Source organism: Hippopotamus amphibius, chromosome 12 (assembly GCF_030028045.1).
Source record: "Hippopotamus amphibius kiboko isolate mHipAmp2 chromosome 12, mHipAmp2.hap2, whole genome shotgun sequence".
NCBI lineage: Eukaryota > Metazoa > Chordata > Mammalia > Artiodactyla > Hippopotamidae > Hippopotamus > Hippopotamus amphibius.
This window is the reverse complement of record NC_080197.1, coordinates 52157201-52175830: the sequence shown is the minus strand read 5'-3', so window position 1 is coordinate 52175830 and position 18630 is coordinate 52157201. Positions and strand designations below refer to the sequence as shown.

Sequence of the window (18630 nt, the reverse complement as noted above, 5' to 3'; positions counted from 1 at the left end):
GTGTGCACATCTCTTAGCCAAGATGGATTCTACCCACAAGGCCTATGGGTAGGTTTGGCCATTTGACATCACTCCCCTTTTGACCTCCAAGGAGGCTTCCTGCACATATGTGGTTGAGGGGGATCTGCTGACTTCGAGAATGAGGAATATGTCGTCTCTTATCTTCTATCTGGGCAGGGCTCAGTCTCCTCTCCCAGTTGTCTTGTTATTCCTGTCTCGGAGTATCTGTCCACAGGGAACAAACTCAGACCGTTCGTCCTGGGGGCCCATCTGTCTCCTGCCTCAGCTGCAGTGATTGACTGCTTGATGGCAGGCATCCTGTTTCTATCTCAAGTTCCCTCAAGGGCTCACCTTTGGGGTGGCTGCAATGTGATGGCTTGATGGCTGCAACATCCTTTGTTTACTGATGTGGCAGGCAACATTTTTTTCATTCAAATAATTTTAAATATCACTTGACCCCAAAGACAGGAAGTAAGAAGGTGAGTAAATGAGGAAATATCAGAACAGCTGAGCTCAGTCTGAAAATGAAGATCAGAGGCAAATATTACATTTTAATTTACTTAAAGCTTTACCACCTACCTTTTCTGTGTTCTACAGTAGCTCAAGCTCACAAGGGCCCAATTCTGACTTCCTGCCCATGCTTGGGCCTGCTCCATATTCCTTAATTTGGAGAATGGAATTGCCATTCACACCCAACTGGTGATGATGATGACCAGATTTCTGACCAGCAGGCATCGGTATTGCTATTGGGGAGTCCTGTTCTCCTCTGGGTCCAGATCCTTGTAATCAACCTGATTCATCACTCTGGAGGGTTTGGTGTCTTCTCTTTTTCTGCTGTGTTCACTTGTTCATTTATCCTGACAGATATTCAGTGAGCATTTCAGAGATTCAATTTTTAGAAATTTTATTGATTTATTCCTTCAATTATTCTTTGATTTCTATTTTTTTATTTCTTTCTATTTCTAGTTTCTCTGGAACTCCTTTATGTTGGATTTTGGACCACTAGGATTGCATCTTTTATTTTGTTATCCTTCTACTTTCTATCTCTACCACTCCCTACATCTTGCAGTTGAAATTTTGGGAAATTTCCTTGATTTTCTTTTTCTTTCTTTTTTTAAATTGAAGTATAGTTGACTTACAATGTTATGTTAGTTTCTGGTGTACAATAAAGTGACATATATATGTATGTGTGTGTATATGTATATGTATTCTTTTTCATATTCTTTTCCATTCTTCTCTGTGTTCAAATGCTTAGAGCAAAATGTCACTGCAAGATCACAAATCTCTATGTGGAGTGTAGAAAAATAACCACAGCTGATGTAAATGAAAAGAACCTCCTTAGTTGTTGCAAAAATCAGTGTCCTAAAGAGCTTGCTTGTAGTCATAGATGTAAAGAAATGTGACATCCTGGTGAATGTCCCTTTAATTGCAACCAAAAGGTGAAACTTAGATGTCCTTGTAAAAGAGTACAAAAGGAATTGCAGTGCAACAAGGTACGTGAAAATCAGATTTCCACAGAATGTGACACAATGCAAGGAAATGAAGCAGAAAGCATCTGAGGTAAAAGATGCAGAAGCCAAAGCTGCTCTTAAGAGGAAATAAATGAAGACAACAGGCTGAACTGAAGGCTTTTGAAAACAGACTGAAGTGTTGTTGGAAGAAGAACAGGAAGAGAGATGAAGGGGCAGTTGAGCTAATGCTGTGGCAAAAATATAAATATTATCTCTTTCCAGTGTGTGCAGTTGTGGTTTCAGTGTTTGCATGGTACATAGCCCATGATGTGGGTTAAAACCTGTTTGCTCTATTAATAGACCTCAGGTTAGATTTAGATAAATTGGTAAATTTGTAATATTAGAAAGTGAATGCCTGATTTCCCTGGTGGTGCAGTGGTTAAGAATCTGCCTGCCAATGCAGGGGACATGGGTTCGATCCCTGGTCCAGGAAGGTCCCGCATGCTGGGAAGCAACTAAGACTGTGTGCCACAACTATGGAACCTGTGCTCTACAGCCCTCAAGCCACAATTATTGAGCCCACATGATGCAGCTACTGGAGCCCATGCACCTAGCACCCATGCTCCACAAAAAGAGAAGCCACCACAATGAGAACCCTGCACACCCCAATGAAGAGTAGGCCCCACTCACCACAACTAGAGAAAGCAACAACAAAGACCCAATACAGCTAATAAATAAATAAATAAATAAATAAATAAATAAATAAATAAATTAAAAAAAGAAAGTGAATGTTGTAGGACATGGGGTGTGTGTGTGTGTGTGTGTGTGTATATATATATTCACATTCATCTCTGCATTCTCTTCCTGCTGTTGTTTAGAAGGACAGAATGTTAAGCTTTATCTTAATTAGCATACCAGAAGTGGCAATATAACACTGTTTAATAGTAAAAGCATGAGTGAAATTGTAAAATATTTCATAAGACATAGCCAGTGGCAGGGTAACATTAGCTGTTCATTGTGCTTCCTTGTATTAACATAACTGTTTCACTTACTATTTACATTTTTTTAAATTAAGGTGAAACTGAGCCATATGTGTAGTAAGAGGAATACTTCACAATGTTTTGGTACTTATTAAAAGGTACTTTTCCTGATCATGTAACTTTGTACTTTAAAAAAGTATATATATTCTCTAGAAGACCTCTTAAATTATAACATGAAGCTATATAATTAGACTCCAGAAACTGGTTTATTACTGAGGAATTTTTATCAGCTGTTAATGTAAAATTTTATGTAGCATATTATTCAGAGGAAAACATAATTGTTTTCAAAACATGTCAGGCTAGATTCCTCACATGTGGCTATGCCTTGTGTTAAGAAGCTTTTAACTGAAGTTGGCATGTTTTGTAAAACTTGTATGTGTTTTTTTTAAAGTAATAATAAAAGAAAAACTAATATTCATGAGCAATGTATGCTGAGCACAGGCTTATGAGCTTTATGTACTTTATTCTTATTTCTTCTTACCATAATCCTATAAGTAGATTTTTTTTCAACTGGAAATAATCAGTTCTTATGAAAATAAACTGATAGAGAAATATCAGTAAGTCAAATTTGATTGAATTGTAAGTCCTTTTAAATGGTTTTGCTATTTAATTTTTGTATAATTAATGTTTGCATTAAAATTTTTCACACCAAATTTTAAATCTAGAGTATTTACTATTTAAAATATTCAGGAGCCTATAATTTTATCAATGTATAAAACTCTAATGCTTGATGCAAAACACAGTAATTGAAAGGTACTAGAATATGGTAAAAGTAGTGGAAGTACAAAGAAGAATTTTAAAATTTTGTTTCCTTTAACTCAATTTGTTTAATGTTATGTTTCTTATTCAAGTATTAGCTGGTATCTAAAGTGGAAGGGCAGTCATTCCTTTCTTATGATATTTTTGTTTTAACTTTAGATTTCTTTTTTACCTTTCCCAATGTTAGAGTTACTGGGTTGGTATTTCAGAAGCTCTAAATTTAGACCTGTTGCACTGAAGTCATTACCTTATTCTACTCTAAAATGAATATTAATATGAATGATTAGGTGTCCATGTGGGAAGCTCTTTTCATGCATTTCAAAATCTTGGCCTAATGAACAAGCCAGAAGCCTAAATATATATATGAAAGTCATAAAATATATATGAAATATATATGAAATATTATGAAATATAGTTCCCTGTGGTATATAGTATGACCTTGTTTCTTACCTATTTTATATATAGTAGTTTGTATCTGCTAATCCCAAACTCCTAATTTATCCTCCTTTCACTTTGGTAACCATAAGTTTGTCTTCTATATCTGTGAGTCTGTTTCTGTTTTGTAAATAAGTTCATTTTGTATCATCTTTTAGATTCCTCATATAAGTGATATCATATGATATTTTTCTTTCTCTGTCTAATTTACTTCACTTAGTATGATAATCTCTAGGTCCATCCATGTTGCTGCAAATGGAATTATTTCATTCTTTTTTTATGGCTGAGTAGCAGTCCATTGTATACATGTGCCACATCTTCTTTATCCATTCATCTGTTGATGGACATTTTGGTTGCTTCCATGTCTTGGCTATTGTAAATACTGCTGCTATGGACATTGGGGTGCATGTATCTTTTTGAATTAGAGTTTTTTCTGGATATATGCCCAGGATTGGGATTGATGGATCATATGAGAACTCTATTTTTAATCTTTTAAAGAACTTCCATACTGTTCTCCACAGTGGCTGCACCAATTTACATTCCTACCAAAAGTTTAGGAGAGTTTCTTTTCCTTCAGCCCCCTCTCCAGGATTTATTATTTGTACACTTTTTGATGATGGCCATTCTGACCCATATGAGATGATAACTTATTGTAGTTTTGATTTGCATTTCAATAATAATTAGTGATGTTGAACATCTTTTCATATTCCTATTGGCCACCTGTATGCTTGACTTTCTTTTACGAACTATTAAATTTCTACAATTTTAGCTATTATGGTTTTATAATATGCACCCTTTTTATTAATTGCTTTTGTTTCTTATTTCATAGATATGTAGTCTGTGCTTTTTTTCAGACCATATTAATTGTGTATCTTTAACTTTCCTCCACTGCTTCTGTCATGTGTCTTTTTCCTCTAAATAACTTTTTTGCTCTAGTTTTATTGAGATATAATTGACATATAACATTGAATAAGTTTAAGATGTACAACATAATGATTTATGTGTATATTGTGAAATGACTGCCACATTTTAGTGTATCATGAGCTGCAGCAATTTAAGTATTAAAATACCAAAGTGTGGATTAAAAAATACCATTCCCTGAATAGAACAAAGAAAAAAAATGTTTTTAAGAAAAAGAAAAAAGAAAACATGAAACCATGCACCTCAGATTAGGGCTTGAACCCACATGCCAGGACTAGAACCTTGTCAAAACCCTGATTGGAACTTGAACCCACGTGGCTAAGACTCAAACCCTGCCAAACCCTAAGATCTTCCAACTGAGATCACACACCTGGTTTCAGGACTTAATGAAGTTCAGGTTCTTGATGTCTCATCACAGAAAGAATTCAATGAGAGACAAAGTGATAGGTAAGAAGTTTATTTAGAGATTTATTTAGAGAGAAACACACTCTGCAGACAGAGTGGACCATCTCAGAAGGTGAGAAAGGCACCAGGGTATGGCAGTTGTCAGTTTTTTGTAATGGTGGGTAATTTCATAGGCTAATGAGTGGATGGAGTATTCCAGAATTGGGCCATCACCCACTTTTTGATCCTCATGGTCAGCCTTGGAACTGTCATGGTGCCTGGAAGTTGACTCATTGGCCATCTTGGACCCATTTGGTTCTAATCAGTTTATGTTATGTCCTTGGGCTATGTCATTCTTTCAGATGTTGTGCCCTGCCCCCTTCCCTCCTGTTTCAAACCTACAAATAGGGATTTGGACTTTGAGCTATGCTTTCATTTTGTGAAACTGTTACGTCAAAAATTCATGCAGATCAAATGAGAGACCTAGAATTATCCATTAATGATCTGCAAAAAAAAAACTCATCTATTTACACTCTCATTTTAGTAAATGATCATCAAGGGGTTCTTGCATACAAAAATTTTACTACCTTTGAAATGTACTTGTTCTGTCACTAGAGAACTTTGACTAATGCACTCCCTTAATCTCACCCCAGGTGGTCTGTCTCCTAATCTTGATAAGCTTCTCTGCTCCCTTTAATTTTGCCTCAGGTGGTTTCTTGGCTGCTCCTCCCTTGATTAGCAACTGTTTGAATCTGCCCTTTGGAACCCAGGGAAGGTCATGGAAGCTGGTATCTTGCCTACAAGAAGTGAGGGACAAAAGGGTCTCTGTGCCCAGGAGCCCCACAGGACCTCACTCAATTTTATTCCCCCCTTTTCTTTGATACTTCTCAATCTTGAGGAGAATAGATGTTGGATGAGAAAGGGAACAATCATTTTGGATCACAGAGATGTTAATCATAAACTCAGCAGAGGAACTCAGTTTTAGGGGGATTTGGTTTTAATCCCCACTTAGGTTTTAACTTTCCCCAAATCTTTGAGGGAATGGGGCAATGACTACTCTACTTCCTGCTGAGATGGGGTGTAGTCCTGCCTAAATTTGGGGGAATAGATACCAAATTAAAAATATTTGAGTTCCAAGTCCCGGATCCAAGTCTTATATGATTAAGATTTCAATCCCTTAGGAATAAGCTGAAACCTGGTCCAGACCTGGCACTTTGTAGAGACTTGTAGCCAGTTATTTTTGAACTATTCCCTGTATGAGGAAATCCATTAAGGCAATCCTGAAGACCCAGAGATAGGAAGCTGACCACATATCTAGCATTTAGAATTATTGAAAGAATCAATATGGATCTGCAGTTTTGTAGGTAAAAGGTATGAGAAAGGATAAGAAAACAGAACTTTCATTTTGCTTGTCAGAACAAATAGTTTCCAAAAGCGTGAGATGTCTGCTTCTCAGGAGTCTCAAGACTGGCTCTAGGCAGGCTTGGCTGTTTGGTCTCTGGTAATCTTCTTACTCTAGTGGGATGTACCCACAGTTTTACTCCCACCAATGTTAGAGAAGTGTGAGCAGTAAGAACATCATAGGGTCCCTTCTATTTTTCTTCAAGTTCCTGCTCTGGTCATTGCTCTTTTTCACACTCTCAGCAGCACACCATCTCCTGGCTTTGGAGGGATATAAAGGAGCTTCTAGGTGAGGGGGAGACCCAGATTCTGGCAGATGTGTTGTGACATCAGACACTATCTTTTTTGCTTCCCCAAAATAATTTCTTGGAGTAGGAAGTCCCAGGCAGTCCAGGCAGGAGGAAGAGAAGTATGTCTTCAAGGAAAAAAGGGCAGCTTCTAGGGTGATCCCTCTTCTGCCATCTATTCCAGACTCAGAGTTCCAATGGCAGTGTGGTGGATAGGGTATGACTGGGGCTCAGCCTTCCCAAGTAAGGGTCCCAGGTGATCTGGCCTCTAGGTACCCCCATGGGACTATCTCCAAGTCAGTCCCTTTGTGGTTGCCAAAACTGTAAATTGAAAGGTTGGCCTCTCTGTACATGGGTGCCAAGCCAATTCTCGGAGACTGTTTTGAGTGAACTAGAAAAAGATAGTTTTATTGCTTTGCCAGGCAAACAGAGACACACCAGGCTTCTGCCCCTAAAGACTATGTGTCCCTGAATAACTTTTGCTTGTTTGTTTGTTTAGATTTTTTTTATGTTGTGGGATTTTCTCAGGTGTCTGCTGATATAAATGCCTAAATGTAAATGCTCTCTACTTATATTTAAGAGCACTATAATATGGAGCTGAAGTGCATTAATAAGGCTTATGACTAGTGGGTTTTACTGAAGGGTGATTCAGTGTACTTTGAATTGGAGTACCTCAAAATATCAGAGAGGGACTATATAATCTTTCATTAGAGATGTGGGGTAATAATTAAAATCTGCCTGCTTTTACTTAATTCTCCTTTTCCTGGTGCCTCAGTTTTGCTTCTTGAAATCCTGTTGTATCATGTTTGGAGCCTTTCTATCTCCAGGGAAAAAACCCTTTTATTTGCAAGATTGGAGAAGGGTAATCACCTGACCATCAGAATTCTGTGCATGGAGACTTGACCTCAAGATACTTTAAGAATTACACTAGCTCCTAAACCCACTCTTTTAAAGCTTTGCCCCCTACCCACATCTTTTGCAGAATCAGTACAAGGTACCTTCATATTTGCATTTTTCTGAGGATCTGTGAGGTGATGCACTAGCTTCTCATTTGTTATCTGCCTCTAGAGGTTTAAGCTCCCTCTACTCAGGAGGGAAGTTACTACTCCTTCACTTGCTTCTACCTTATAAAGCTGTTGACATTTTTTGTCATCTCCTGTGTCCTCTCATTTTCTTTTTGTCCTATTGGATTTATAGCCTTTATTGCTCTATTGTCATTTCAAGAGGGGCAGGAAAACACACTTTCAACCCATCATGTTTAACTGTTTAAAGGGACAGTTCTGATTATGTCACCATTGTGCTTTAGATGTATAGAATACCCAGAATGTGGTCTGTAAAGCCCTATGGGACTTGACCTCTGCCTATTTTCTTTGTTCCTTACTGAATTCTTTGACTTTGTGCTTTCTTTTTATTATCTATGTCATAATTTAAATGGAATAATTAATTTGATATAAATTCTAGTAGATAGAGAACATTTCTTCATTTATTACTGCTCTTTTCCAATTGTCTTGCACTGTGCCAGCAGTAATCATCATTTGATAAGTATGAATGAATAAATAACAATTTATGTCATTTGTTAGCCCTATCTCCTTCTTTCTAGTTATCAGAAATAAAAGGCTTTTCTTTTACTGTTTCAGAAATACCACAGTAGAAGAGGTATTCCATGCAAATGGAAACAACAAGAAAGCTGGGGTATCAATACTTATATCAGACAAAATAGACTTCAAAAGAAGACCGTAAGAAGAGACAAAAAATTACATTACATAATGACAATGGGATTGATCCAACAAGAAGATTTAACAATTGTAAATATATATGCACCCAACAAAGGAACACCTGAACATACAAAACTAATATTAACAGACATAGGGAGAAAAAGACAGTAACTTAATAGTAGTAGGAGACTTCAAAACCCCACTTACATCAATACAGATCATCCAGATAGAAAATCAACAAGGAAACACTCACCTTAAACAATACATTACACAAGATGGACTCTGTGTGTGTGTGTGTGTGTGTATGAGGAGACATATCCAAAAAAATATTGCTAAGACAAATGTTAAAGAGTATACTGCCTATGTTTCAGGTCTTACATTTAAATCTTTATTTTGAGTTTATGTTTGTATATGGTGTGTGAAAGTAGTTCAGTTTGATATTTTCACCTGTAGCTGTCCAGTTTTCCCAACATAATTTATTGAAGAGCCTGTCTTTTCCTCATTTTATATCCTTGTGTCCTTTATCATAGATTAGTTGCCCAGATAACTTTGGGTTCCAATGATCTATGTGTCTGTTTTTGTGCCAGTACTAAACTGTTTTGATAACTGTAGCTTTGTAGTATATTTTGAACTCAGGGAGCATGATACCTCCTCTTTTATTCTTCTTGCTTAAGATTGTTTTGATTATCTGGGGTCTTTTGTGTTTCCATACAAATTTTGGAATTATTTTTTCTAGTTCTGTGAAAAATTATCTTAGCAATACTTGTTTGGCTATGTCTCCTCAAGCAAGGGAAACAATAGGAAAAATAAGCAAATGGGACTACATCAAACTTAGAAGCTCTTGCACAGTGAAGAAAACCATCAACAAAATGGAAAGACCACCTGCTGAATGGGAGAAGATATTTGCAAATGATATCTCCAACAAGGGTTTATATCCAAGCTATAAAAGGAACTCATATGTTAGTCAAAACAAACAAACAAACAAACCCAATTAAAAAAATGGGGAGAAGATCTGAGTAGACATTTTTTCAAGAAAACAGGCAGATGACCAATAAATGGATAAAAAAGATGCTCAACATTGCTAATCATCAGAGAAATTCAAATCAAAACCACAGTGAACTATTCCCTCATATTTGTTAGAATGGTATTATAAATAAATAAATAAATAAATAAATAAATAAATAATAGATGATAGATAGATAAAAATGTTGGTGAGGATATAGAGAAAAGTGAGGACATGAACCTCACTTACTTCATTACTCCTATCCTTTGAGGCAAAACACAAACTCAAAGGGAAGAGAGCCTGCTCAAGCCTGACCCTCAGGGCTTCTGCTGTAGCAACTATGGAGAAGGCCTCACCCCTAAAAGAGTGGCAACAGCCATGGAGCAAAAGGAAAGTACCATTTCACACAAGCTGTGCAAGCTTTGGGCCTTCCAGCAACAACCACATCCTCTGCAAGGTGATAACTCCCAAATACCTTGAGGAAAGACATGGCTTTTGTCCACATCAAAGACATTCAACACATTCAGTCTACACACGGGTGCTCCCACATAAAAATACCCCTTCAAGATTGCAATAGATAACTGTTACTCCTAAACTCGTAGAGACAGAGAAAGATGGGTAAGATGAAAAGGCAGGGGGAAAATCCTCTGAAAAATTAAGGAGATCATTATCTATCAGATACTGAATTCAGAAAGGTGGTAGTAAAAATGCTAATTAAATTAAGAGAGATTATTGATATAAAAGCAGATCTTTTTAACAAAGAAATAGAAAATATAACAAAAGTTGATAATTAAATCATTCAAGAAGAAATGAATAGGTGACTAAATGGCAAAAAATCATGAATATGTGATCTGGAAGACAGAATAATGGAAATCACCCAATCAGAACAACAGACAGAAAACAAATGAAAGAAAATGAAAGTAGCACATGTGATCTATGGAATAATAAATTGTGCCAATGTACATATCATAGGGATTCTAGAAGGAGAAAAGATAGAAAAGGGAACTGAAAATGTCTTTTAAGGAATTATGGCTGAAAACTTCCCAAGCCTAAAGAAGGAAACATATCCAGGTACAGGAAGCACAGAGAGTCCCAAACAAGATGAAATCAAAGAGACCCACATCAAGAAATACCATAATTAAAATGACAGGGAAAAAAGATAAAGGGAGAATTATAAAGGCAGCAAGAGAAAAACAAAGAGTTATTTTTAAGGAAGCCTCATAAGCTTATCAGCTGATTTCTCTGCTGATAATTTGCAGGCCAGAAGAGAATGGCATAGTCAAAGTCTTGAAAGGGAAAAACTGGCAACCTAGGGTACATTACCCAGCAACTTTATCATTGAATAGAAGGAGAGATATAGAATTTCTCAGACTTACTAAAACTAAAAGAATTCAGTAATACTAAACCTACTCTAAAAGAAAAGTTGAAGGATTTTTTCTAAATGGAAAAGAAGCAAGAATCTACAGGAAAGGGAAAATCCCAAATAGAAAAGGCAAATATATAGTAAGCATTAAGGATCACTTAAATAATTCAGCACATAGATTAAAAATTGAAAAAAATGTAAAAGCAACTATAGTTACAATAAACAGTAAAATGATACACATGAAGATATAAAATAGGACATACAAAACAGAAAATGTGGAGAAGGTGAGTAAAATTTTAGATCTCTTAGAATGTATTTGGACTTGTGACTATCAGCTTAAAGCAAGTAGATATAATTATGAGTCAATATCTATGAACCTCATGTAACCACAAATTAGAAACCTACAATAGATACACAAAAACCAAAAAAGAAAGTAATTCAAGAATACCACAAAATAAAATAATCAATCCATGAAGGGAACAACAAAAAGAAGAATATATGAACAAAGAACTACAAAAACAACTGGAAAACAGGAATAAAATGGTAATAAGTACATATCTATCAATAATTACTTTAAATGTCAAAAAACCTAGTGCTTCAATCAGAAGACATAGGGTGGCTGATTGGATACAAAAAATAAGAACCTGCAATATGCTTCCTACAAGAGACCCACTTCAGGGTGAAAGACACACACAGACTGAAAGTGAGGCAATGGAAAGAGATATTTCATGCATATGGCAATGACAAGAAAGTGGGGGTAGCAATACTTACATTGGACAAAATAGACTTTAAAAATAAAGGCTATAATGAAAGACAATAAAGGGCATACATCATATTGCCATTTGCAGGAACATGAGTGGTCCCAGAGATTATCATACTACATGAAGTAAGTCAGAAAGAGAAAGACAAATAACATATGATGTCACTTATATGTGGAATCTAAAATATCACACAAATGAACTTATCTATGGAACAGAGTCACAGACATAGAGAGCAGATTTGTGTTTACCAGGGGGAGGGGCAATGGGGGAGGGATGCATTGGGCATTGGGAATTAGCAGATGCAAACTATTATGGACAGAATGCATAAACAACAAGGTCCTACTGTAAAGCACAGGGAACTATATTCAATATCCTGTGATAAAGTATAATGGAAAAGAATATAAAAAAGACTGTACATATATAAAAAACTGAATCACTTTTTTGTACAGCAGAAATTAACACAACATTGTAAATCAACTATACTTCAATAAAATAAATTTAAGAAGGGCACTATATAATGATAAAGAGATCAATACAAGAAGGGGACATAACACTCATTAATATATACACATCCCTTATGCACAGGTCCTCTGGCTTCCCTGTGCATTGGCACCACTGGGACTCCCATGATCCAAGCAGCCATACCACCTTTGTGCCATACCATCTCACTGAGGCAGACCTGAGAGCTCCAAGGCAGCCCAAGGACCAGACTCCTGTGGGTGGACCACATGCAGAGGTGGGGATAAAACCAAAGCTGAACCCCAGGGATGGGAGGACTAAGGAAGAAGATCAAAAATCTTTCCATCAGCTATACAAGCTACAGATTAAATCCCCTCCATCAACTAAGTAGAACCTGTGTCTATGGAATATCTGAGTGTTCCCACAAATGAAACCTGTCTAGTTCTAGCATCAGTGGACTTTGAGGGCAAGCACATGCAGGAATTGGGCCAGATCAGAGTGTGAGCAGTCCCCACAGGGCCCACAGCAGGTCCAGAGACCAACTCAGAGGCAAAGGAGGGCTACTTGGGGAGGCAGAAGTGGCCTGTGGGTCAAACGGTGTGCAAGGACATTTACAGCTGAGATCCCAGGGAAACATAATTGTGACTATTAATTTTATTATGATTTGATTCCTTCTGTTGTTGGTTCTGGCTTTTGTTTTTTGTTTGTTGTTGTTTTAGTATTTTTTTTTTTTAATTTAGTCTTCTGGGATTGTTGTGTTTTATAACATATTTTTTATTTTTATTTTTTATATATTTCTATGTTTAGTTTGCTTTTCTGCTGTTTTGTGTTCTTTTCCCTTATTTTTCCTTCTTTTTCATATATATATATATAATATTTCCATTTCTACTTTGCTTTTCTGTTGTTCTGTGTTTTTTCCTTTTTATTTTATTTTATATAATTTTATTTTTAATCACTTATATTGGTTTGTTCTGTTTCCCTGCTTTATTCTTCAGTTGGTACACTACTTTGGTTTTGTTTTTAGGTTGTGTGTTTTTCTTAGTTCTGATTCTAATTGTTTGCTTTCATTTTTGGGTTCTTCTGTTTATCTGGTTGTTCTCTTGCTTTTTGTTTTATTTGGCTCTGTTTTTGTTTTATAGCATGGGTGGTGTGTTTCCTGGTTTCTGTTTTTGTTTGTTGATTTTGTTTTCACCATTTCTCTGGGGTTTTGTTGGTCTTTTTATTTTTTCTTTTCTTTCATATATTTTATAATTTTATTTTATTTTATATTTACATTTCTATGTTGCTCTTCTGTGTTCTGTCTTCTTTCCCTTTCTCTATTTTGTTTTTCTAATTGATTTTGGTGGTTTGTTTTGTTTCTTTGATTCATTCTTCAGTTTGCACTCTGGTTTTCTTTCTTTCTTTTTTTTTTTTCTTAGTCTGTGTTTTTCTTTGTTTTCTTTTTAATTGTTGATTTTGTTCTGGGACTCTTTTGCTTGTCTGGTTGTTCTCTTATTTTTGTTGTAATTGGTTCTATTTTTGTTTCTTTTGTGTGTGTGCCTGTTTCCCTGTTGCTGTTACTATTTGTTTGATTTAACTTTTTACCGTTTGTCTGGAGCTTTGTTAGTATTATTTCTAATCCCCTTTATTGCTAGTTCCTCCACCAAAATTTGGGCCTGAGGCTTTAGGGTGGGAGCACTGAGTCCAGGATGTTGAATCACTGGAGAAATCCTGGCCCCAGGGAAGATTAAATGCCAAGAGCTCTCACAGAAGTCTCTATCAGAATCCAAGACCCAGCTCCTACCAATTGCCTGCAGCTCCCAGCACTGGATGCCTCACACCAAAAAAAAAAAAAAAAAAAAAAAAATTAAGACAGGAACACAAACAATCCCATCAGCACACAGACTATCTAAAGTCATAATAAGCTCACAGACACCCACAAAACACACCTGACACAGCCATGCTCATCAGAGGAAAAGATTCAGCTCCACCCACCAGAATGCAGGCACCTGTCCTTTCCATCAGGACCCCACCCCCCACCACTGGGGCAAAGAACAGAAGGAAGAGGAACTATGACCCTGCAGCCTAGGGAGAGGAGATCTCACATACTGTAAATTAGACAAAATGAGAAGATAGAGAAATATCTTGCAGACAAAGAAGCAAGATAAAAACCCACAAGACCAAATAAATGAAGAAGATATAGGCAAACTGCCTAAAAAAGTATTCAGAGTAATGATAGTAAAGATGATCCAAAATCTTGAAAAAGAATAGAGAGAAAGAAAGAAATATTTAACAAGGACCTGAAAGAACTAAAGAGCAAATGAACAGTAATGGACAACACAATAACTGAAATTAAAAATACTCCAGAAGGAATCAATAGAATAACCGAGAATAATGGGTAAGTGAACTGGAGAATAGAATGGTGGAAATAACTGCTGCAGAGCAGAATAAAAAAAAAAGAATGAAAGGAATGGAGGACTGTCTCAGAGACCTTGGGGACAACATTAAGCATACCAAAATTCAAATTATATGTGTCTCAGAAGAAGAAAAAAAGAAAGGGTCTGAGAAAATATTTGAAGAGATTATAGTCAAAAATTTCCCCAACATGGGAAAGGAAATAGTCACAACCAGGAAGTGAAGAGAGTCCCATACAGGATAACCCAAGAAGAAACACACCAAGACACATATTAATCAAATTAAGAAAAATTAATTCAAAGAAAAAATATTAAAAACAGCAATGGAAAAGCAACAAATAACATACAAGGGAACCCAAATAAGGTTAAACAGCTGATCTTTCAGCAGAAACTCTGCAGGCCAGAAGGGAGTGGCAGGATATATTTAAAGTGATGAAAGAGAAACCTATAACCAAAATTACTCTATCCAGCAAGGATCTCATTCAGATTTGATGGAGATATCAAAAGCTTCACAGATAAACAAAAGTTAAGAAATTCAGCACCACCAAACCAGCTTTACAACAAATGCTAAAGGAACTTCTCTAGGCATGAAACACAAGAGAAGGAAAAGGCCTACAAAAACAAACCCAGAACAACTAAGAAAATGGCAATAGGAACATGCATAAAATAATTACCTTAAATGTAAATGGATTAAATACTCCAACCTAAAGACACAGACTGCATGAATGGATACAAAAACAAGACTCATATATATGGTGTCTACAAGAAGCCCACTTCAGATCTAGGGACATATACAGACTGAAAGTGAGGGGATGGAAAGAGAAAACCCATGCAAATGGAAGTCAAAAGAAAGCTGGAGTAGCAATACTCATATCAGACAAAATAGACTTTAAATTAAAGACTATTACAGGAGACAAGGAAGGACACTACATCATTGTCAAGGGATCAATCCAAGAAGAAGTATAACAATTGTAAATATCTATGCACCCAACAGAGGAGAACCTCACTACCATAAGGTGCCCCAATACCACACCTCAATAGCATAAGGCAAATGCTAACAACAATAAAAGGGGAAATCAACAGTAACAAAATAATAGGGGACTCTAACACCCCATTTCCGCCAATGGACAGATAATCCAAACAGACAATAAACAAGGAAACACAAGCTGTAAATGACACATTAGATCAGGTGGACTTAATTGATATTTGTAGGACATTTCTTCCAAAAACAACAGAATACACTTTCTTCTCAAGTACACATGGAACATTCTCCAGGACAGATCAAATCTTGGCTCACAAATCAAGCCTCAGTAAATTTAAGAAAATTGAAATCATATCAAGCATATTTTCAGACCACAATGCTATGACTCTAGATATCAATTACAGGAAAAAAAAAACTGTAAAAAATACAAACATATGGAGACTAAAAAATATGCTACTAAACACCCAAGAGTTCACTGAAGAAATCAAAGCGGAAATAAAAAAAAAATACCTACAAGTAAATGACAATGAAAACATGACAACCCAAAACCTATGGGAGGCAGCAAAAGCAGTCCTAAGAGGGAAGCTTATAGCAATACAAGTCTACCTGAAGAGACAAGAAAAATCTCAAACAACCTGGCCTTACACCTAAAGTAATTAGAGAAAGAGCAACAACAACAACAAAAAACCCTCCAAAGTTAGCAGAAGGAAAGATATCATAAAGATCAGAGCAGAAATAAAGGAAAAAGAAATGAAAGAAACAATAGCAAAGATCAATAAAACTAAAAACTGGTTTTGTGAGAAGTTAAGCTGGTTTTGTGATAAACTATTAGCCAGACTAATCAGGAAAAAAAGGGAGAGGACTCAAATCAACAAAAATTAGAAGTGAAAAAGGAGAAGTTGCAACTGACATCACAGAAATACAAAGGATCATGAGAGACTACTACAAACTATATGCCAATAAAATGGACAACCTAGAAGAAATAGACAAATTCTTAGAAAAGTACAACCTTCCAAGACTGACAAGGAAGAAGTAGAATGTATGTAAAGACCAATCACAAGCACTGAAATTGAAATTGTGATCTTCCAACAACAGAAAAAAAAGCCCAGGGCCAGATGGCTTCACAGGCAAATTCTACCAAACATTTAGAGAAGAGCTAACACCTATCCTTCTCAAAATCTTCCAAAATATAGCAGGAGGAGGAACACTCCCAAATTCATTCTATGAGGCCACCATCACCCTGATACCAAAACCAGGCAAAGATGTCACAAAAAAAGAAAACTACAGGCTAATATCACTGATGAACATAGATGCAAAAATCCTCAACCAAATACTAGCAAACAGAAAGCAACAGCATATTCAAAGGATCATACACTATGATCAAGTGGAGTTTATCCCAGGAATGCAAGGATTCTTTAATATACACAAATCAATCAGTATGATACACCATATTAGCAAGTTGAAGGATAAAAACCGTATGATAATCTTGATAGATACAGAAAAAGATTTTGACAAAATTCAACATTCATTTATGATAAAAACTCTCCAGAAATTGGGCCTAGATGGAACCTACTTCAACATAATAAAAGACATATATGACAAACCCACAGCCAACATAATTCTCAACGGTGAAAATCTGAAAGCATTTCCTCTAAGATCAGGAAGAAGACAAAGGTACCCACTCTCACCACTATTATTCAAACACATAGTTTTGGAAGTTTTAGCCATGGCAATCAGAAAAGAAAAAGAAATTAAAAGGAATCCAAATTGGAAAAGAAGTAAAACTGTCATTGTTTGCAGATGACATGACACTATACATAGAAAATCCTAAAGATGCCACCAGAAAACTGCTAGAGCTAATGAATGCATTTAGTAGAGTAGCAGGATACAAAATTAACACACAGAAATCTCTTGCATTCCTATACACTAAGAATATTAAGGAAAAAAATCTCATTTACTACTGCAACAAAAAGAATAAAATACCTAGAAATAAACCTACCTAAGGAGGCAAAAGATCTGTATGCAGAAAAGTATAAGACATTGATGAAAGAAATAAGAGATGATACAAACAGATGGAGAGATATACTATGTTCTCGGATTGAAAAAAATTAACACTGTGAAAATGACTATACTACCCAAAGCAATCTACAGAGTCAATGCAATTCCTATCAAATTACCTATGGCATTTTTCACAGAATTAGATGAAAAAAAATTGTGATTTGTATGGAAACTCAAAAGATCCCAATAGCCAAAGCAATCTTGAGAAGAAAAGAGGGAACTGGAGGAATCAGGCTCCCTGACTTCAGACTATACTACAAAGCTATAGTAATCAAGACAGAATGGTACTGGCACAAAAACAGAAATATAGATTAATGGAACAGTGTAGAATGCCCAGAGATAAACCCATGCACATATGGACACCTTATCTTCGTTCTGAACCACTTCCGCAAGTGGCTCGCACTTGAACTTGACGACCACAATCTCAACAACTATGGTGTGTGGGAACTGCAGCCCTTCTTCAGCCTCCTCACTGTCATCAGACTCAGTGTGAACCAGATCACCGACAGTGGGGTGAAGGTGCTATATGAAGAGCTGACCAAATACAAAATTCTGACATTTTTAGCTTTATACAACAATCAAATCACTGATGTCAGAGCCAGGTACATCACCAGAATCCTGGATGAGTGCAAAATCCCCATGCATCTGAAACTGGGAAAAAACAAAATAATGAGTGAAGGAGGAAAGTGTCTCACCCTGGCTGTGAAGAACAGCAAGTCCATCTTTGAAGTTGGGATGTGGGGCAATCAAATTGGTGATGAAGGAGCAAAGGCCTTTGCAGAGGCTCTGAGGAACCACTCCGGCTTGACCAACCTAAGTCTCACATTGAACGGCATCTCAACGAAGGGAGGAAAGATCCTCATGTGGGCCCTGCAGCATAATGCATCTCTGAAATATTCTGGCTAACCAAAAATGAACTTGATGATGAAGGGGCAGAGAGCTTGACAGAGATGTTGAAAGTCAACCAGACATTGAAACATTTATGGCTTATCCAGAACCAGATCACAGCCAAGGGGATTGCCCAGCTGGCAGATGCATTACAGAAGAACACTGGCATAATGGAGATTTGCTTAAATGGAAACTTGATAAAGCCAGAGGAGGCCAAAGTCTTTGAAGATGAGAAATGGATTGTCTGTTTCTGAGGGCATATTTTCCTGTGGGTGTCTCTGTCTTGGATGTCTGAAACATCCATGGTCTGCTGAGGTGGAACTTCCAGGA

At 36.5% G+C, this 18630-nt stretch overlaps 1 pseudogene; it reads left to right on the top strand.

Moving 5' to 3' along the window:
• The first annotated feature begins 1247 nt into the window (after positions 1 to 1247).
• Positions 1248 to 18318, top strand: LOC130833989 (NF-X1-type zinc finger protein NFXL1-like; annotated as a pseudogene).
• Positions 18319 to 18630: the final 312 nt, after the last annotated feature.